This window comes from Canis aureus, chromosome 9 (genome assembly GCF_053574225.1).
Source record: "Canis aureus isolate CA01 chromosome 9, VMU_Caureus_v.1.0, whole genome shotgun sequence".
Lineage (NCBI taxonomy): Eukaryota > Metazoa > Chordata > Mammalia > Carnivora > Canidae > Canis > Canis aureus.
The window spans coordinates 79,315,581-79,337,845 of record NC_135619.1 but is presented as its reverse complement, the minus strand read 5'-3'; the positions used below and the strand labels follow the sequence as shown (position 1 = coordinate 79,337,845).

The following is a 22,265-nucleotide window of genomic DNA, read 5'->3' as shown; positions in this document are numbered from 1 at the left end:
TGTCTTTCTTCCAGTGGATAGTCTTTCCTCCTTTATAGAATATTAGTTGACCATAAAGTTCAGGGTCAACTTCTGGATTCTCTATTCTGTTCCACTGATCTATGTGTCTGTTTTTGTGCCAGTACCACACTGTCTTGATGCCCACAGCTTTGTAGTACAGCCTGAAATCTGGCATTGTGATGCCCCCAGAGATGGTTTTCTTTTTCAAAATTCCCCTGGCTATTCGGGGTCTTTTCTGATTCCACACAAATCTTAAAATAATTTGTTCTAACTCTCTGAAGAAAGTCCATGGTATTTTGATAGGGATTGCATTAAACTTGTATATTGCCCTGGGTAATATTGACATTTTCACAATGTTAATTCTGCCAATCCATGAGCATGGAATATTTTTCCATCTCTTTGTGTCTTCCTCAATTTCTTTCAGAAGTGTTCTATAGTTTTGAGGGTATAGATCCTTTACCTCTTTGGTTAGGTGTATTCCTAGGTATCTTATGCTTTTGGGTGCAATTGTAAATGGGATTGACTCCTTAATTTCTCTTTCTTCAGTCTCTTTGTTAGTGTATAGAAATGCCACTGATTTCTGGGCATTGATTTTGTATCCTGCCATGCTACCGAATTGCTGTTTGAGTTCTAGCAATCTTGGGGTGGAAACTTTTGGGTTTTCTATGTAGAGTATCATGTCATCGGCGAAGAGGGAGAGTTTGACTTCTTCTTTGCCAATTTGAATGCCTTTAATGTCTTTTTGTTGTCTGATTGCTGAGGCTAGGACTTCCAGTATTATGTTGAACAGCAGAGGTGAGAGTGGACATCCCTGTCTTGTTCCTGATCCTAGGGGAAAGGCTCCCAGTGCTTCCCCATTGAGAATGATATTTGCTGTGGGCTTTTCGTAGATGGCTTTGAAGACGTTGAGGAATGTTCCCTCTATCCCTACACTCTGAAGAGTTTTGATCAGGAATGGATGCTGAATTTGTCAAATGCTTTCCCTGCATCTAATGAGAGGATCATATGGTTCTTGGTTTTTCTCTTGCTGATATGATGAATCACATTGATTGTTTTACGGGTGTTGAACCAGCCTTTGCAAGTCTATCTTTAGATTAAGGGTTCCAAATTTGACAAATTATCAAAATAAACCAAAAAGTGAAATCTACAATCAGAAATGGGCAGAAGACATGAAGACACACCCTTTCCTGGTATGAGTTGCTGACTCTCACCTTATATTAGGTAGGTCCTCCACATGCAAAATGAAATCTATTGTCTCCTCCAGGTCAGCCTTATATCAACTGCATGATTAGACCAGACAATGAATCCAAAAAAACAGAGGAAAATATTTCTGCCCCAGACTGAAGGATCTAAAAGAAAACCTGGCAAGAAAACTACATAAATGAAATGAAAAGTGGTAAACTGGAAAGTAATTTGTTTGCCTATGACAATGTCTTAGTAGAGTCAATGAGTAAAAACCTCACATAAAAATTGGAAGAGGAGATCGCTGGGTGGCTCAGGGGCTTGGCGCCTGCCTTAGACCTGTGGAGTGATCCTGGAAACCTGGGATTGAGTCCCATGTTGGGCTCCCTGCTTGGAGCCTGCTACTCCTCTGCCTATGTCTCTGCCTCTCTCTTTCTGTGTCTCTCATGAGTAAATAAATAAAATCTTTTTTAAAAGTGGGAGAAATAATGAATGAGCTGAGGAAAAAATCAGGATATAAAATAAGCAAAAAAAAAAAGATATGTTTCTACAAACTAATAACAAATTACCTATACAAAATTAACAAAATAATCCGCCATGCACTGGCACGAAAAATAAATATTTAGGATTAAAATTTACTAAAGAGATAAAATATTCTATGGAAATGACCTACATTGATGACAGCCTTTTGAAACTGCATCCTGAAATGCAAAGATAACTCTGCTTACACATTAGAACTTCATATAGTCATAGTGCCATCTACACAAATTGCTAGAGAATTGTGGCGCAACACTTGTGTTGACTTTTAAAGACTCGAATGTAAGCCTGGAGCTGGTTATATAGTCAGAGGATATGCAAATAGGGCCTCATCTCCACTGATTATACCAGTCCAGCCTTGACCCTGCAGCTGGGAAAGGAGCCCCAGCCCCAGGATCTCCAGGTGATCCCATTCAGTGATCAAGACAGAAGACAGACACCTAACCATGGAGACTGTGCTCAGCTGGATTTTCCTTGTCGCTATTTTAAAAGGTAATTCATGGAGAACCAGAAACCCTGAGTCTGTGAGTGGACATGAGTGAGAGAAACAGGGGATGTGGGACCATTTTCTGACCAGGATGTCTTGTGTCTGCAGGTGTCCAGGGTGAGGTGCAGCTGGTGGAGTCTGGGGGAGACCTGGTGAAGCCTGGGGGGTCCTTGAGACTCTCCTGTGTGGCCTCTGGTTTCACCTTCAGTAGCAACGACATGGACTGGGTCCGCCAGGCTCCAGGGAAGGGGCTGCAGTGGCTCACACGGATTAGCAATGATGGAAGGAGCACAGGCTACGCAGATGCTGTGAAGGGCCGATTCACCATCTCCAGAGACAACGCCAAGAACACGCTGTATCTGCAGATGAACAGCCTGAGAGCTGAGGACACAGCCGTGTATTACTGTGCGAAGGACACAGTGAGGCGACCTCAGTGTTTGCCCAGACACAAACCTCCCTGTAGAAGGGGATCAGGACCAACAGGGGATGCTCAGTACTCACCACTTCCGTCTTGAAGGCCCAGAAGCAGGTGCACATGGAGATTGTGGGCAGGTTTCCCATCAGGGTTTGGGCTTCCTCTCCAAGGAGTATTTTCCCCCAGGGAGTCTCTACTGGGCATAGGAATCTGTGTTTATGTATTCAGTCTCTAACTTACAAAATTTTTTTGTCATAGAAAGAAATATGCCAACGTCCAAAAATGACAGTTTCTCCCTCTTTGCTTAATCCTTAAGCAGTTTCTGATTTGGAAACTTTTTTGGTTTTAGTCAACAACTATTCTTACATGGGTAAGGGCAGAACTGCTTAAGTGTTCTTACTACTGTCCCGAAATACCAGTTAATTATCCATATCTCCATGTACTGTAACTTCTCCTTTATAAGGGGAGACCCAGCTGTATACATGGTACATGAAATAACCACCCAGCTCAATGTGCTAAGATTTTATTTTGTATATTTGTTTTTGGAGTTTTATTAGCCAACATATAGCATAACACCCAGTGCTCATCCCATCAAGTACCCACCTAAGTGCCCGTCACCCAGTGACCCCCACTGCCCGCCCACCTCCCTTCCACTACCCCTTGTTTGCTTCCCAGAGTTAGGAGTCTCATGTTATGTCTCCTAACCTGACATTTACCACTCATTTCCCCCCTTTCTACTTTATTCCCTTTCTCTATTTTTTATATTCCCTAAATGAATGAGACTGTATAATGTTTCTCCTCCTCTGATTGAGTTATTTCACCCAGCATAATACCCTCCAGTCCTATCCACATTGAAGTAAAAGGTGGGTATTTTTCGGTTCAAATGTGCAAGGATTTTAGAAACAACATAAAGTACATGCTGGTGATGACATTACATAGGGCTCGAAAATCAAAAGGAGACAAGAAGGATTGGAGGTTTGACCTCAGTCTTCAACCGCACTGACAGAATCAATATTAGCATCAACCTGGGAAAGCAAGGGACGCCAAGAAGTACGTTGTGAGGGTGTGTAGTCTGAAGAGCCCCCCCCCCATACACACACACAGACAGGAGAGTGCAAACCTTTTTCACCATCATCCGGTCTGTTGAGAGCAGGGCAGACCTCTCAGCAAGTCATAAGTGCTTGGATTTGGGAAGGACACTGGCTCAGGGTGTGTGTTGTGGGTCAGTGGTGGAGATGAGGTCCTGCTCCAGGAGGGGCTTGTGTGGAGTCAGTGTCCCACCTGCTTCAATGGAGGAAATTCAAAGTCTCCTGCTGGATATCCCATAGGTGAGGCAGGAGGAGAAGATGGAATACTGGTGATCACAGGAGTTAGCAGTGACACTCAAAGATATGGTGAGATGACAGATTCCACTAAACTATTATGAAAAATGAGAGAACAAAAGTGGAGGAGGACATTCCACCAGCAGGGAATAACTCATGGATCCTTCAGGTGTGGATATCAGCTCACTGTATGTGACCTCTACCATCCCCATGTTGGTACTTAGTGCCCTTGTGATGGGAGAAGAGGTTGGCCCTTAGGGGAGCACTTAGGTCAGGAGATGCAGCCTCATCATGGGATCAGGGCCTTTATACACCAGGACTGGGAAAGCTCCCTGCCCTCGGCCCCATGTGAGGTGACAGGAAATGATGGGCTGGGATGTGGGCGCTCTTCAGATACCACATCTGCCTGCACCTGAACCTCAGACCTACCAGACTCCAGAGTTTTGAGAATGAGTGTTTGTTGTTTAATCCACCCAGTCTGATGCGGTGACATCACGCAGACACACTAAAACAGGGACTCACCTCTTATTTGTTCTTTACAACCTGGTCCCAGTAGAACTGTCAGGTTAGGAAAAAACAGCGTAGGAAATCCACACCTAGATCACTGTCCTCAGCCACTGTCCATGTCCCTGTGCTTAGTAGTTGTGCATCACGTTGATGCCACACATTCTTCCTACAACCCTGGGGATCTGGAGAACCATTAGTATCCTAGGATTCTTCCCTCTTTACTACCAGGGTACCTTTAAGCCAGCACATCCCCATGGAAGCAGACATATAAAGTTCAGATTATCCTGTCTGCTGCTCATAATACTATAGAGGATATAGCTAGATCAACCTCGCTCCTGTCATCATCACCACAGCTATATCTCTCAATGACAATGTCCACACCTCCTACATACAAAAGGTGGTCAATTTTCTATGAGTTTTTGCAGTTTCTATACAGTTTTTGTTCTCTCAGGCCTCTGAGGGTGATCAGAATGATTTAATAACTGTCATGTTCCAGGAAGGAGACAAGCTCACAGACCCTGATCCAGCATCTTAAGTCCTCCCTGCCAATGCTGTTAGAGCAAAGACAGTGTGGAGAATTCCCTCTGCTTTATATGCTGAAGATCAAATTGCAATTCTGGAATTTTATGTCAAAATCACCTAAATTTATTTCCTTCTTAACTCTTATCTCAATCCTGTGGATTCATTTGTGTTTGAGTATATGTTGTACAATTATTATATTATTTTTCAGTAAGTAATGGTGACATATGTTGTCCATGCACATAATCTCACTAATGAATGACATAGAGAGGAAAGCACCTCTTAACATGTGACACGGGCTTTGTGCAGGATGTCGGGCATCCTCCACAAGGACAAGAATTGTGGGAATATTATTATCACAACTCTTTCTTAATGCCATTGAGGTAATGTACTTCGGATGGAGTGGGAAGCTGGCATTCTCCGTGATGTACAGGATCCCCTTAGGGACAGAAACTGCTAGATCTGGAGACAGAATAGTAGTCCTGTCTCATTTGGCAGGGTCAAAAGGATTAACCTGAGAAACCCAAAATTGAGGTGGATCAGAGCAGCAAATTGGAATTGAGTTCCTTAATATTGGCATTTTCTCTAAGTCTCTGTCTCCCTCTGTTTGTACAAAAGTTAATTATAGTTCCTGCTCCAGAATAACAGCTCTATGATAAAGAGTTCACATAGGGTGCTGGGTCTGGGTTCAGAGAGTGTCTGTGGTGTGTGCTGCATGCACTGTGCTCTCCTCTTTTGGCTGCTATTTCCTTCAAGCCAGATGTCTCCACAGGGTCTCCTTGCCTACGGTGGGCAGTGTGTGGTCCCTGGCCAAGATGTGGTGGTGAGTTTTTTAAGGGGTGCGCTCTGCTCTGCTTGCTAAATGAGCCCTGATACCACCTCCACTAGACCTGAGGCTCTGCTGAATTCTCTGGTTAGGAGATGTGGGTGGGCAAGGGTGCAGTCATTCTGGGAAACCATATGGTGTGACATCAAATAAGTAATAGTAGACCTACCTTATGATCCAGCAAATGCACTACTGGGCATTTACTCTAAGAATACAAAAGTAATAGGATGCCTGGGTGGCTCAGCAGTTGAGCGCACGCCTTCAGCTCAGGTCATGTTACCAGGGGATTGACTCTCATATCAGGCTCCTGGGAGAAGCCTGTTTTTCACTCTTTGTCACCGTCTCTTTGTGTCTAACATGAATAAATAAATAAAATCATTAAAACAAAAAGTATTCTGGGACATCTGGGTGGGTCAGTGGTTGAGCGTCTGCCTTTGGCTCATGGCATAATCCCAGAGTCCGGGGATCGATTCCCACATCGGGCTTCCTGCATTTATTCTGTTCTCCCTCTGCCTTTGTCTCTGCCTCTGTATGTGTGTGTGTCTTTCTCATGTATAAATAAATAAAATCCTCAAAAAATAAAAGAAAAAAGAATACAAAAATACAAATTCAAAGGGATACATGCACCTGGATTTTTTTAAATTTTTTTATTTATTTATGATAGTCACAAAGAGAGAGAGAGAGGCAGAGACATAGGCAGAGGGAGAAGCAGGCTCCATGCACCGGGAGCCCGACGTGAGATTCAATCCCGGGTCTCCAGGATCGCGCCCTGGGCCAAAGGCAGGCACTAAACCACTGCGCCACCCAGGGATCCCCTGCACCTGGATTTTTACAGCAGCATTATGTACATTAGCCAAACTATTAAAACTATTCATACATGGAATGAAATCTAATCCATTTGTAGCTATGTTGATGGAGGAAGCAAGTATAATGTCAGGTGAAGTGAGTCCGTCAAAGAAAGACAATCGTATGATTTCAGTCATATATTGAATTTAAGAAAGAAAAAGAATATGGGCAAAGGGGAATAAAGTCGATATGTAGACCAAGTAATAGCCCCTTCATTACAGAGTACAAGCTGATGTTTATCACATGGGAGGTAAGTGGGGTATGGGTGACCTGTCAGATGGGGACTAGGGAGTGTATTATTGTGTAGGACACATTGTGAGATCCCACATTCTGGGAGTGTCAGAAAACCTGGTGAGAGGAGAGCTGTGGGGGAGGGCTGAGGAGGTGACAGGGACAGGGTTTCTCTTGACTTCCTCACACCAATGAGTCAGGGGTATGGGACAAAGATAATGCTCTGTGTGCACACCAATCTCTCTAGGACGGTTTGAAGCAACAGCAACAATGAAAGAATGATACAGGTTAAACACTTTGCATCAAGAAAAAATGTATTCCTTTTTCTGGGGGAATATTTGCAATCTCTATATGGACAGAAAGAGAGAATGTCCCTTGAGGCATCATCTGGGAAGAATTGGGAGGTGTCAGGCTTCAGAGTCTGGATAGTAGATATGTCATTAATGATCTTGGAATATCTCCTTCTTTTTTTGAAATGTGAAAACGTGCTTGGGGTAAAGAAATGATGAGAATCCCATGGTTTGCCACTTTTACTTCCAGGATCCATAAGGTGCTGTCTGTGTACATGTCTAGGTATGGTCACACAGTGATGTCTTGATTTGTCTCTCCAAATATTTATAAAGAGGTAAGTCTGATGCCAGAGGATTGGTCTTTCTTTTCATTATTGTATGGTCACTCTTATTGGATTTGTGTTTCCATATGATTATGGGTATTTTCTATTTAAAAAAACAACAACAACAACAAAGAAACAACAACAACTAGTATTTTGATTCATTTAAGTGACACTAAAATTATGAGAATGGAAAACGGAAATAGTGACTAAAGAAATACAAATAAGGAGATTTAAATAGTATATTGAAAAGACAAATGAAATTTAAAACTCATAGGTAGTCTAGGAAAATATGTGAGCCTGAAATAATACATTTAGATTTCAAAGTGAAGAAAGTACTGACACTAAAGAAAACAAAAAGTCCATGAAAATTTGGGCAGCCTGGGTGGCTCAGTGATTTAGCGCTGCCTTCAGCCAAGGATGTGATCCTTGAGTCCGGGGATCGAGTTCAGCATCAGGCTCCCTGCATAGAGCCTGCTTCTCCCTCTGACTGTGTCTCTGCTTCTGTCTCTCTCTCTCTCTCTCTCTATGTATGTGTTTCTCATGAATAAATAAATAAAATCTTTTAAAAAGCCCATTAAAAAATACAAAGATGATACTACAGCACATATTGAATAACCAAGGCAAATTATAAAATTTCTAGAATTACCAATCCACTAAAAGTTTTCATAAAGTAATAAAACATAAGCAAAACAAATCTAATAAGACAAATGAATGTGTAATCTAAAAGCTATTGTCTCAAAAAAAGACCAATAAAATAAAATAAAATAAAAAAGAACAAACCAAAAAGAAAAAAAATCCAGTATCAGATGGATTTTTCTATGAATTCTACCAAACATTTTCAGAAGAATTAAGGCCAAAACATCTGAACCTATTCTAAAATAATGAGAGTGAAACATGCCCAGATTAGCTTAAGGTGGCCAGGATGACTCTGACAACAAAGCAAGGCAAAGACCCCATAAGAAGGTACTAAAGGTAATATCTCAGATGCACATAAATGCAAAATCCTGGCATCCTGAATGCAACAGCACATGGAGAGGATCACACAGGAGGACCCAGAGGAAATCAGCCCTGCGGTGCAAGGATCCTTCAATATGCCCAGATTATAACTGGGATCCCCTGAATTAGCAGAGTGAAGAATTAGATGTACATGATCCTTTCCTATGATGCCTAAAACAATTTGGCAAAAGCCATTACACTTTATCCTCAAAACGTCTTAAAAATCGAGGCAGAAGATATTGAGTCGAGAGAATAGTGGCAATTTCCAAAACACACACACCAATACCATATTCAACAGTGAAAAACTGAAGCCTTCCTCTCAAGTCAGGAGCCACACAAGGATATGCATTCTCCCCATGATTATTCAACATGGTATCATGAAGGAGAGTAAACTTGACACAGCATATATGTCAGCTGGTCCCCTGGGTTACTGTGAGGAAATGCCACTTTAAAACCCCCAGAGGTCAGACATGGTGAGCCACATATATCCCATTTATATCCCCTTGTTGGCAGGAAATAAATCTTCTTCCGAATGTTTCCTTCCTGTACCAGGAGGGAACAACCAGCCTCAGCACCAGAACAGGGAACACAGGGCTCAGAATGCTGTACAAACAAGTCTTGTCCGTTTCTCAATAATTCACTGACTCAAAAAACTTTGTGGCTTTAACTTTCCACAAATATAAGGTCTTGTTGTCTTAGAGGTATGTGAGCCATCTACTTGGGTCTTTGTCTTGGTGTCATATTCTAGGTAGCTCATGCACAGGCAAAATGAAATACTTTACTCCCAAGATCTGTCTAATGTCTACAGAGTTGTATGTCCAAAGAACTCAGGAAAATAGAAGAAAGATATTTTCACCACAAAAATGGGAATAACTACCCTGGAAATAAAGGTAATGAAAAATTAAAAGATTTATAAATTAGTAGGTAAAGAAAAAAATATATTATCCATATGACATGATCTGCTACAAGGGCAAATGTTTGAACCTCCACAAACAAATGTTTAGAATTAATTAACTATTTCAAGAATGTTCAGGGGATAAAATAAAAATAGTAAATAAAGCTATATTTTAACACAATAACACAAATCACTTAAAAGGAAATTAACAAAATATTGCATTGACATTGTGATTAAATATAATGGGATCAAATATCGGGATGTAGTTAAAATACTACATACTAAAAACTCTCAACAATAATGAGAGATTTTTAAATAGATGCAATGAAAATTCTGTTCACAGAGTAGAACATTTCATATTCTCACAAGATATGAAACAGGGTTGAATGCAGATATAATGCAATCCCTGTTTATAACTAGTAAAGAATCAAATCTAAGTCTGGAGATGACTATTTAGTCATAGGACGTGCAAATAAGGCCCTCCCTCCACAGATTAAACCAGTTCCAGGATGCTCAGGTGACCCCATACAGGGATCAGGACAGAATACAGACAACTCACCATGGAGTCTGTGCTCAGCTGGGTTTTCATTGTTGCTATTTTAAAAGGTAATTCAGGGATCCCTGGGTGGCACAGCAGTTTGGCGCCTGCCTTTGGCCTAGGGCATGATCCTGGAGACCCAGGATCGAATCCCACGTCGGGCTCCCGGTGCATGGAGCCTGCTTCTCCCTCTGCCTATGTTTCTGCCTCTCTCTCTCTCTCTCTGACTATCATAAATAAATAAAAATAAAAATAAAAAAAATAAAAGGTAATTCATGGAAGACAAGAGACCTTGAGTTTGTGAGTGAGAAACAGGGGATGTGGGACAGTTTCCTGACCAAGATGTGTTGTGTCTGCAGGTGTCCAGGGTGAGGTGCAGCTGGTGGAGTCTGGGGGAGACCTCATGAAGCCTGGGGGGTCCCTGAGACTCTCCTGTGTGGCCGCTGGATTCACCTTCAGTAGCTACAGCATGAGCTGGGTCCGCCAGGCTCCCAGGAAGGGGATTCAGTGGGTCGCATGGATTTAAGCTAGTGGAAATAGCACAAGCTACACAGATGCTGTGAAGGGCCGATTCACCATCTCCAGAGAACGCCAAGAACACACTGTTTCTGCAGATGAACAGCCTGAGAGCTGAGGACATGGCCATGTATTACTGTGCGAGGGACACAGAGAGGGGACCTCAGTGTGAGCCCAGACACAAACCTCCCTGTAGAAGGGGATCAGGAACACCAGGGTGTGCACACTCCTCACTACTTCTGTCTTGAAGGAGCAGATGCAAGTGGACGTTCTGGGCAGGTTTCTTGTCAGGGTCTGGAATTCCTCTCCATAGAGTATTTTCCTGCAGGGAGCATCTCTGGACCAGGAATATCTGTTTAACTATACAGTGATTCAGAAATTTAGTTTATATAGGAAAACAGCTAGTTTACATGCGCAAAGAGCTGCTTACACTTATTTATGATTCTCCCTAAAAATGAATAATATACAAATACCTCCATGTTCCCCAACTTCTAGAGGAATCAACAATCAAACATGAAAAATATGTGACGTCCTGAAAATTAGGAAGAATCACAGAGAAGCAACAAACTTATGATATGGTAGTAGAGGTAGACTAGGAAATCACTCAGAATTTCAAGTTGAATTAGTCCTCTCCCTATGGTCATCAGCTGATTCTTAAAGACATCTGTATACTGTGTCCAATCAGGGACCAGAAGATTCTAATGGATCCAGGAAGAACCTCAGGATGAGGAACTGGATTGGGAGAGCCTTTTCTCTGCAGGAAATATATCATTGATACCTTAGGTGCTGATATCAGCTCACAGTGAGTGACCGAACTTCCCCATCTAGAACTAACACCCATGTGATGGGGTTGGAGGTAGGGATTTAGGGGAGAACTTGTCAGGAGTTTCAGCCCCATGATGGTATCAGGGTCCTTATACACCCAGTCCTGACGCCATGCAAGGTGACTGGGAAAGGGCGCCTTAGGATGTGGGCGCTCCCCAGACACCAGATCTGTTGGCATCTGGACCTCAGACTTCCCAGATTCTAGAACTGTGGGAATGGGTATCTGTTGTTTATTCCCCCTGTTCCTATGATGTTCCAGGAGGGGCACAGGCTAAGATTTTAGTGACACATGAACCCAAACAATGATGCTCTGAAATTCTTGCTGCATTTGTTGTGATAAGTCCCTGATAACTTCTGTCCATGAGGTGATAACTTCCGTCCATGAGGTGTGATAAGTCCCTGATAACTTCTGTCCATGAGGTGAAGGGTGGATTTCACACTTGTTCCCTCCTACAGAAAGGATGAACCAGTGGACAATCCTAGGACTCTGTGAACAAGACCCAGCAGACACACGGAGGGAGAACCTTCACATATGGAGCAGGGGACTGGGAGATTGTGGAACTCTACTGTGAGGAAGATTATTTATCATCATTTCCAGAGGAGGGAGATGTGCTGACCCTGTGGGACCTGAGTCTGAGCATCACCATCCAGATGCAGCTATTCTGGTGGCTGTGAGGTTCAGGACAGCAGTTCCCTTGCTGCTTTCAGGATTCCTTCCTTGTCTGCGTATTCTGTGAGTTTGATATTGAAATGCCTTGGAGATTATCAAATTTATTGAATTTCATGGGAGTATGTGTGCTTCCTGGATTTTAAGGTCTGTGTCCTTCCTGATTAGGGAGTTTTCTGGCTATATTTTGATCGAATAACCTGGAACATTTTCTCTCTCTTCATTTTGTGGGACTCCAATGATAAAAATATTACTGTTTTCATAAGCCACTGAATTCCCTAAGTCTACCTTTAGGTCCATGAGCTTTTATCCCCTCTTCTTGTCAGTCATTGTTATCCACCATGTTATCTTCTATATCCCCAGTGTTTTCTTTCATGTGTCCTTTTTTTCCTGCATATGGGACAGCATGTAGGTAATAGCATTTTTACTTTGGGGCAGCAAAGGGTTTTGTTTGTTTGTTTGTTTTTGTTTTTTCTTTTATCTATAGGGTAAGTGATTTTTTTTAATTTATTTTTTATTGGTGTTCAATTTACTAACATACAGAATAACCCCCAGTGCCCATCACCCATTCACTCCCACCCCCCGCCCTCCTCCCCTTCTACCACCCCAAGACAATTTTATTTTATTTTTTTATTTTTTTTTATTTTTTAGATTTTATTTATTTATTCATGATAGTCACACAGAGAGAGACAGAGAGGCAGAGACACAGGCAAAGGGAGAAACAGGCTCCATGCAGGGAGCCCGACGTGGGATTCGATTCCGGGTCTCCAGGATCGCGCCCCGGGCCAAAGGCAGGCGCCAAACCGCTGCGCCACCCAGGGATCCCTCAAGACAATTTTAATGTGATGAAAATCAGAATTTCAAAATAGAATGTGTTGTACATTTTTTGTTATGAGATGCACACAGATGTTTTCCAATAAGCCTTGCTCATATTTCACTGTTTTATATATATATTTACCAACATACAGAATAACCTCCAGCGCCCTTCACCCAATCACTCCCACCCCCTGCCCTCCTCCCCTTCTACCACTCCTAGTTCGTTTCCCAGAGTTAGCAGTCTTCACATTATGTCTCCCTTTATGTATACAATGGAACACACTCATTTCTAAGGAATTCCAAGGCTTCTGTGAAATCATGTAGGCTCCAGCAGTGTCTGTGGGGGCACGATCTTCTCTGTGGTTTAGGGGGATGATGTCCTTAGTGAAGCAGCTCTCTGAGAGGTCCCAGAAAGGAGTATTTGTTCTGCAACATCCTCCACATTTTATTGCTTCAAAGGATGTGTGAGTTTAAGTCCAATTTGCCAATATATAGTATAATTCTCAGGTTTCATCATTTTATGTGTCCTCCTCAAAGACAGTAGTCCAGTTACTGCATGTGACTCAAAAACTACAGGTATATGTTGGCAAATTGAATTAGAAAGAGAAAAAAAGGTAAAATAATTCCATCACCACTACACACAATAGAGAGGGATTTTTTGGTATATTATTATTGGAATTTGTTTTGCCGACACACAGTATAACATCCAGTTTTCATCCCGTCAATTGCCTGACCTCTCAGTGCCCATCACCTAGTCAGCCCATCCCCCTGCCCAATTCCCCTTCCACTCCTCCTCGTTCATTTCCCAGATTTAGGAGTCTCTCAGGTTCTATCACCCTCTCTGATATTTACCACTCATTTTCTCTCATTTCCCCTACAATTTCTTTCACTATTTTTTATATTCTCTGTATGAGTGAAACCATATATTGTTCGTCCTTCTCTGATGTACTTACTTCACTCAGCATAATACTCTCTTGCCATTGGGCGCCCTGCAGATCAGTGCACCTGTGTCTGCCCCCAGAAGCATCTAGGCCAGTGTGGACTGGGAGACTGCAGTTAGGTTCTAACTGGGATTCAAGAAAGCTAAAACACACTAGGTTATCACTTAGTGTAGAAATTAAGCAAGTTCAGGTGAAAATGAAAAGTGCTCTAAAATGCAGTCTTAACTGTATCCTCTAACAGCTAGGGTAAATGAGTCAGAAGGGAGAAAAGTGACATTGAAGACAAGTTGATGGAAAGGAAGGAAGTTGAGGGAAAGAGAGGAACACAAGTAATGGACCATAAGGAGAAACTCAAGAATCAGCAATGCCATACAAAAAAAAAATTAGAATAATTGGTGTGCATGAGAGAAAATAGAGGACAGAATGTATATTTGAGCAAATCATAGAAGACACTCATTTTCAATACGAAGACACATCCAGATTGAACATGAGGGAGTAAAGAGCCATTTATCATGTCAATGGACATCAAGAGGAGCAAGACTTAAATCAGATGAACTAGAACTGAAAACAAAGACTATAAAAAGAGATGAAGAAGGATACTATAACATTAAAGGATACTATATCATTACTTTAGCTAAAAAGATATCTCTCTTTACTAAATATCCACACCATTAACTAAGGAGCAGCCAATACATAAAATAATTAACCAAAACAATAATGTAATGAATGACTACTAATAACTTAAGAGCAGTGTCTGTAATATCCCTCTGACAGCAGGAATGTTTATATACACAGAAGCTCAACAAGGAAACAAGGGTTTTTCACACCATGTCCACAATAGCCAAACTGTGCAAGGAGACTCGGTGTCCAACGACACATGAATGGATAAAGAAGATGTGATCCATATATACAATGGAATATTACTCAGCCATCAGAAGAGATGCATACCCACCATTTGCTTCAACGTGGATGGAACTGGAGGGTATTATGCTGCGTCAAGTAAGTTAATCAGACAAGGTAAATAATAAATTTTAGGATAGAAATCAAGGATAAAGAAATAAAAAATAACAGAATGTAAACAAACCTAGGAGCTGATATTATGAAAATAGTAGTAAGAGTGAGAAACCACTAGACAGACTTGTCAATATAAAACTGAAAGCACTCAAATTGTTAAAATCATGGATGAATGAGGAGAGATCACATCCAACAGCAAGAAATACAATCAATAATATAAATAAATTATAAGCAGTTATAAGCCAAATAATTGGGCAATCTGGAAGAAATGGATGCATTCCTAGGAACATAAAAATCAACCAAAACAAAAACAGGAATGAAAGTAAAAGCTGTACAGAACCATTATCTGGATATGAAAATCAATCATAATTAAAAGTTTTCTGACAAACAAGAGTCCAGGTTCGGATGGTTGCCAAGTGAAACTCAGCAATAAGAATCTATTCTGATTCTTCTGAAACTATGTCAAGTAATAGAAATTGAAGAAAAACTTCCAGACTCATTCTCTGATGTCAGCATTACATTGACCTCCAAAACGAAGACCGTGTAATGAAGGAGAATTAGAGGCTATTATTCTTGATGAAAATGAATGCAAAATTCTCAACAAGTTTCTAATGAATAGGACCAACAGTATATTATTACTGCTATTTACCACGACCAAATGGGATCAATTCCTGGGCTCTAAGGATGGTTCACTGTCAGCAAAACAATCCATGTAAGAACCACGTTAATAAAAAAAGGACAAGTACCATTTAATCCACTCAACTGATGCCCAAAAAGCATTTGACAAAACATATTATTCTGTCTTGATAAAAAAAAATGCTGTGTTGGGATAGGGGAACATATTCTATATCATAAAATCCATCTAAAAATTGATACAAGAGGGAAAATTGAGATATTTTCCCTTAAGCTCAGGAAAATGACAAGGATGTCCACTGTCACAACTGTTCTTCAGCATAGTACTAGAAAACTTAGCCTCAGCAATAAAAAAAAGGCAGAAAATGCATCAAAGTCAGCAAATAAAAAGTCAAATTTCACTCAGCACATGCAAAATCTTTTGGAATTTATAAAAAATATTATATTTATTTATTTATGAGAGACACAGAGAGAAAGAGAGGCAGAGACAAAGGCAGAGGCAGAAGCTGGCTCCATGCAGGGAATCTGACGTGGGACTCGATCCCAGGTCTCCAGGATCACGCCTTGAGCTGATGGCGGCACTAAACCGCTGAGCCACCTGGGCTGCTGTCTTTCATAATTTTGGTACAAAACCCAAAGACTCCTTCAAAAAATTTAGCAAAATCTAACCATATAAAATAGATACAAGGAGGTCAGTGGCATTTCTATAAACTACAAATGAAACCAAAGAAAGAGAAATTAAGGTGTGGATCCCATTTATAATTGCATGAGAAACATCAGATAATGAGGAATAATCTTAACCAAAGAGGGAAAGGATCTATAGTCTAAACCTCCTAGCTCACTTATGAAAGAAATTGAGGAAGACACAAATAGATGGAACACATTCTATTCTAATAGATTGGAAGAATAAATATTGATAAAATGTGTATGCTACCAGGAGCAATATACACATTCAATGTAAACCTTATCAAAACACCGAAAACATTTTTCAAGGAAATGGAATAAACAATCCTAAAACTTGAAAGGAATGAAAATAGATCCTGACTAGGCAAAAGAATGTTGAAAAACTCAAAGCAGAAGGCATCACAATTGCAGCCTCGAAGCTGTGATCATCCAGACGGTATAATAGTGCCAGAAAAGAAGGCACATAGGCGAATGACACAAAATAGAGAACCCAGAAATGGACACACAACTCTATGGTCAAATTATCTTTGACAAAGCACAAAAGACTATTGACTGGAAAAAGAACAATCTCTTCAACAGGTGAGGTTGAGAATATTGGACAGTCACAGTAGAAGAATGAACCTGAGACACATTCTTACACGTGACACAAAGATTAACTCAGAGTAGATGAAAGACCTATTTGTGAAGCAGGAAAACATCAAAATCCTAGAGATTCTGTGACTTCAGCCAGAAAAGCTTCTTGCTACCTGACTCTCTAGAAGAAAGGAAAACAAAACCAAAAATAAGCTATATGGATTCCATCAAGGAAGGAGCTGTTGTACAGCTTTGGAAACACTCAACATAGTTAAGAGGCAATCTGGAGGATGGGAGAAGATATTTGCAAATATATCATCAGTCTAAGGATTTCATTAAAAATCTGTAGCAAAACTATTGAACTAAACAACAACCAAACTAATGAAAAACACAATCAGAAATGCACAGAAGCCATGAATAGACACCCTGTCCTCATATGAAATCCCACCTCACACCATATATTAAGTAGCTCATCCACATGCAAAATAAAATACATTGTCTCCTGTAGGTCTGCCTTATATCAACTGCAAGACTTCCCTGTGTGTCCTCTGTATTCACATTCAGTAGCTACTTTATGAGCTGGGTCCACCAGGATCACACTGTATTTGCAGATGAACAGCCTGAGAGCCAAGGACTCCGCAGTGTATTACTGTGGGAAGAGCACACTGAGGGGACCACAGTGTGAGCACAAAGTCCCCCTGTGGAGGGGGATCAGGACCACCAGGGGGTGCACACTACTCATCACTCTGTCTTGAAGACCCCTGATCAGGTGCAGATGGAGGTTCTGGGAGGGTTTCCTGTCAGGGTCTGGGGCTTCCTCTACACAAAGCAGTTTCCCTCAGGAGCCTCTTTGGACATAGGATTCTGTGGTGACCTATCTAGTCTCCAACTTACAATTTTGTTGTCATAAAAAGAGGAATATATCAAAGTACACAAACTACAATGTCTCTTTCATTACGTATTCCTTACTCAGTCTCTGAATTAGGAAATTTGCAAACAACTATTCCTTTTTTGAAAGATTATTTATTTGTTTGTTTGTTTGTTTGTTTATTTGAAACAGAGAGAAATAGAGAGAAAGAGACATAGGCAGAAGGAGAAGCAGGCTCCCCGTGAGAAGCCTGAAGTGATGCTCGATCCCAGGACCCTGCGATCATGACCTGAATCAAAAGCAGACTCTCATTCATTGAACCAAACAGGCATCTTGGTAAGCCACTATTCTTATATGCCCAAAGTCTAATTTGCTTAGACTTACTTACCAATGTCCCTAAATACTCATTTATTACACATATCTGCATGTACCTCAACTTCTCCCTTATAAGACTTCCACGTGTATTCATGATGCATGACAGAACCATGCTGCTCACTGGTTAAGGATCTTAGAAACAGTATAAAGTACATGCTGTACATGACGATGCAAAGGGCTCAAGAATCAAATGCAGAGAAAGACCACAGGTAGGACCACGGTCTTGAACCACAGTCATAGAACAATAATAGTGACATCCTGGAGTAGCAAGGACCCCAACAAGTACATGGTGAGAATGTAGTCTGAAGAGCATACACACGAGAGAGTATAAACCTTCATCACCTTCACCATCATGTCAGTTTAGAGCAGAGCAGCCTCTCAGCAAGTCATAAATGCTTGGATGGAGTCCAGGAAGGACACTGGTTCAGGGTGTGTGTAGTGGATCAGTGGGGCCATAAAATGAAACAAAATTAGCATTATTGGGGTTCCAGAGGGAAAATGATGAGAGGTGACAGAAAGTATATTTGAAGAAATATAGAAGAAAATCTTTTAGACACAAAGAGAGATCCAAATGGATGTGAGGGGTAAAGAACCATTTATCATATCAATGTGCTTCAAAAGAAAGTTGGAGTACAACACTTATATCAGACAAATAGACTACCAACTAAACCGTAATAAAAGATTTAGAAGGATACAGTATCATAAAAAAGTCAATACAGAAGTCATCAATTTCAAATATTTGTGTCCCTAAATTTGGAGTAGGCAAGTATATAAACCATTCAACAATAAAATTAAAGAGACTGACTGATAATAATACAACAGTGTGGGAACTTTCACATCCCGCTGATAACAAGGAAACATCATAAAAGCAGAATCTCAACAAGGGAACAAGTGCTTAGAACAATACACTGGAACAGATGGACTTCAAAGATATATACACAGTGTTGCATCCTAAGGCAGGAGAAAACACATTCTTCTCCAGGGCACATGAAAAATTCTCCAGAATTGATCATATAGAAGGTCACACATCAAGATTCAACTGGTACAGAAAGAGTGAATTTATTCCATGCATATATTCAGACCACAGTGCAATGAAACTAGAAGTGAACCACCATAAAAATACAAAAGGTACATAAATAATGGAGGTAAAGGAACGTCATACTGAAGAGGGAATGGGTCAACCAGGAAGGTAGAGAATTAAAACAATACACGGATTCAATGAAAATGAAAACACAACACTTTCAAAACTTTGGGACACAGCAAAAGTGATCCACAGAAGGGAGGATAGAGCAATACAGTCCTTCCTCAGGGGACAATAAAAGTCTCATAAATAAAAGTAAGGCTTGGACCAAAAGGAGTTGGAGAAAGAACAGCAAAGGATTCCTAAATCCAGGTGAAAGAGGAATAATCAAGAATGGAGAAGAAACCAAGGTTATAAAAAAGGCAGTAGATCAAATCACTCAGGGGATGATTCTTTTAAAGAATAAATAATATTGTAAGCACCCAGACAGACTTGTAAAATAAAACAAATAAAAAGGACTGATAATGATAAAATCATTAATAAATAAGGAAAGATCACAACCAACAGCCAAGAAATACAAACAAGTATAAGAAAATATTCTGAACAATTGTATGCCAATGAATTAAGTAATCTAGAAGAAATGGATGCATTCCTAGAAACATAAAAAATATCAAAACTTAATGGAGAGGAAAGGAAGAACAGCACATACCCATATCCAGAAAATAAGAACACAATCATAATTAAAATTCTCTCAACAAACAAAAGTTCAGATGGCTGGTGGGTGATTTCAATAAACATGTAAAGAAAAATTAATACCAGTTCCTTTGAAAATGTTCCAAAACATAGGAATGGAAGAAAATTTTCCAAACCCATTCTCTGATGTCAACATTACCTTGACCCCAAAATCAGGCAATTACTGCACCAACAAGCAGAATTATAGAACAATATTCCTGACCAATGTGGATTCAGAAATTCTCACCAAGTTTCTAGCCAATATAATCCAATTATATACTGAAAGGATTATTCACTATGACCAAATGAGATTTCTTCCTGACCTGCAAGGGTACTTCAATGCCTAAAAATCAATCAGCATGGCAAACCACATTAATAAAAGAAAGGAAAAGAATAATTCGAACTCCTCCACTGATGCACAAATAGTATTTGACAAGAGATCATTCTTTCTTGATGAAAAGCTTCTGCTGTGTAAGGAGAGAGGGAATTTACTCAAGATCACAAAAGCATCCTTGAAAACCCCAGAGTGAGAGAGTTTTTCCCATGAGGTCGGGAACACAACAGGGATGTTCACTCGTCACTGTTCAACACAGTACTAGAAGTCTTCATCTCAGCAATCACACAATGAAAAGAAGAAAGGTGCATCTGAATCAGGCAAGTTAAAGTCAAAATTTCATTCTTAACAGATGACATGATACTTTATGTAGAAATCCCAAAACACTCCACCAGAAACTTGCTAGAACAGATACAGGAATTCAGTAAGTCAAATCATAAAAATTGATAAAGGGAAGTCAGTAACGTTTCTATACACTAAAAATGAAAAAAAAAAAGTAAAAATCAAGGAATGAATCCCATTTATAATTACACCAAAGCACAAAAGACAAGAAGGAATAAAGCTAACGAAGAAGGAAAAGCATCTTAGTCTGAGAACTGAGTAAGAAATTGAGGAAAACATAGAGTAATGGAAAAAATATATTATCCTCATAGACTGGAGAAAATATTAATAAAATCAGCATGATACTCAAAGAAATTTACATATTCAGTGCAAACCCTATCAAAATACTTCTAGCATTTTTATGAGAGCCAAAATAAACAAACCAATAATGTCTAAAAAACTGTGTGTAGGTTCCTCAAAGAGTTAAAAATAGACCTGCCCTATGACCCAGCAATTGCACTGGTGGGGATTTACCCCAAAGATACAGATGCCGGGGGTATGAAACGCTGGCACACCTGCACCCCGATATTTCTAGCAGCAATGTCCACAATATCCAAACTGTGGAAGGAGCCTCGGTGTCCATCGAAAGATGAATGGATAAAGAAGATGTGGTTTATGTATACAATGGAATATTACTCAGCCATTAGAAATGACAAATACCCACGATTTGCTTCAACATGGATGGAACTGGAGGGTATTATGCTGAGTGAAGTCAGTCGATCAGAGAAGGACAAACATTATATGTTCTCATTCATTTGAGGAATATAAATAATAGTCAAAGGGAATAGAAGGGAATGGAGAAGAAATTTGTGGGAAATATCAGAAAGGGAGACAGAACATAAGGCTCCTAACTCTGGGAAATGAACTAGGGGTGGTGGAAGGGGAGGAGGGTGGGGGGTGGGGGTGAATGGGTGACAGGCACTGAGGGGGGCAGTTGACGGGATGAGCACTGGGTGTTATTCTGTATGTTGGCAAATTGAACACCAATAAAAAATAAATTTATTATTAACAAAATGTATGACACCATTAAAGACCCTGAAGATGAAAACGGATGTTGAGGAGATAAAAATAAAGATACAGAAGACATCACGATGTCTGATATCAAGCTGTATTAGAAACTGTCATCCTCAAGACAGTGTGGTAATGACACAGAAACAGACTCATGGATCAAAGGAACAGAATAAATAATCCAGAAATGAACTACCCCTTCCATGGTCAACTAGTCTTATAGAAAGCAGGAAAGAATACCCAATGGAAAAAAGATGATCTCTTCATAAAATAGTGCTGGGAAAATAGGACAGACACATGTAGAATAATGAAACTGGGCCATTTTCTTACACCACACACAAGATAAAGTAGATGACACACTTAATATGAGGCATGACGCCTCCAAAATACTAGAGTAGATCCAAGGGAGCAATTGGACCTCAGCCTCAGCAAAATCTTGTTTGATGTGTCTCCAAGGGCAAGGGAAACAAAAGGCAAAATGAAATATTAGGATTTCATCAAAATAAAAAGCTTCATCACAACATAGGAAATAGCCAAAGAAACCAAAAGTCTATCTCGGGAAAGAAGAAGATATTTGCATTGGACGTATCAGATGAAGGGCTAGTATCCAAGACCTAAAATAACTTAAACTCAACACCGAAGAAACAAAAGATCCAGACAGAAATGAGCAGAAAACATAAACTGGTATTTTGCCTTATAAGTAGGGATCTCTTGCTTCTCCCTGCTTTAAGGATTTTCTCTTTATCTTTGGAATTTGCAAGTTTCACTATTACTGTCAAGGTGTTGAAAGGTTTTTATTGATTTTTTGGGGGGGGACTCTCTATCTTCTGGACCTGAATGTCACTTTCCCTCCCTAAATTAAGAAAGTTCTCAGGTATGATTTTTTCAATCATGCTTTCTGGCCCTTTGGCCCTCTCGGTGCTCACTGGGACCCCAATTATACGTAGATTTTTCCTGCAGAGA

The 22,265-nt window shown here is 40.4% G+C and overlaps 1 pseudogene across 1 annotated transcript in view; it reads left to right on the top strand.

Moving 5' to 3' along the window:
* Positions 1-2,078: 2,078 nt before the first annotated feature.
* LOC144319979 (immunoglobulin heavy variable 3-23 pseudogene) overlaps positions 2,079-22,265 on the top strand; it is a 187,361-nt pseudogene continuing 167,174 nt past the window's right edge. Inside the window, exon 1 of the transcript XR_013385596.1 lies at positions 2,079-2,211. The product of XR_013385596.1 is annotated as an immunoglobulin heavy variable 3-23 pseudogene (transcript). The remainder of the gene's footprint in view (positions 2,212-22,265) is intronic.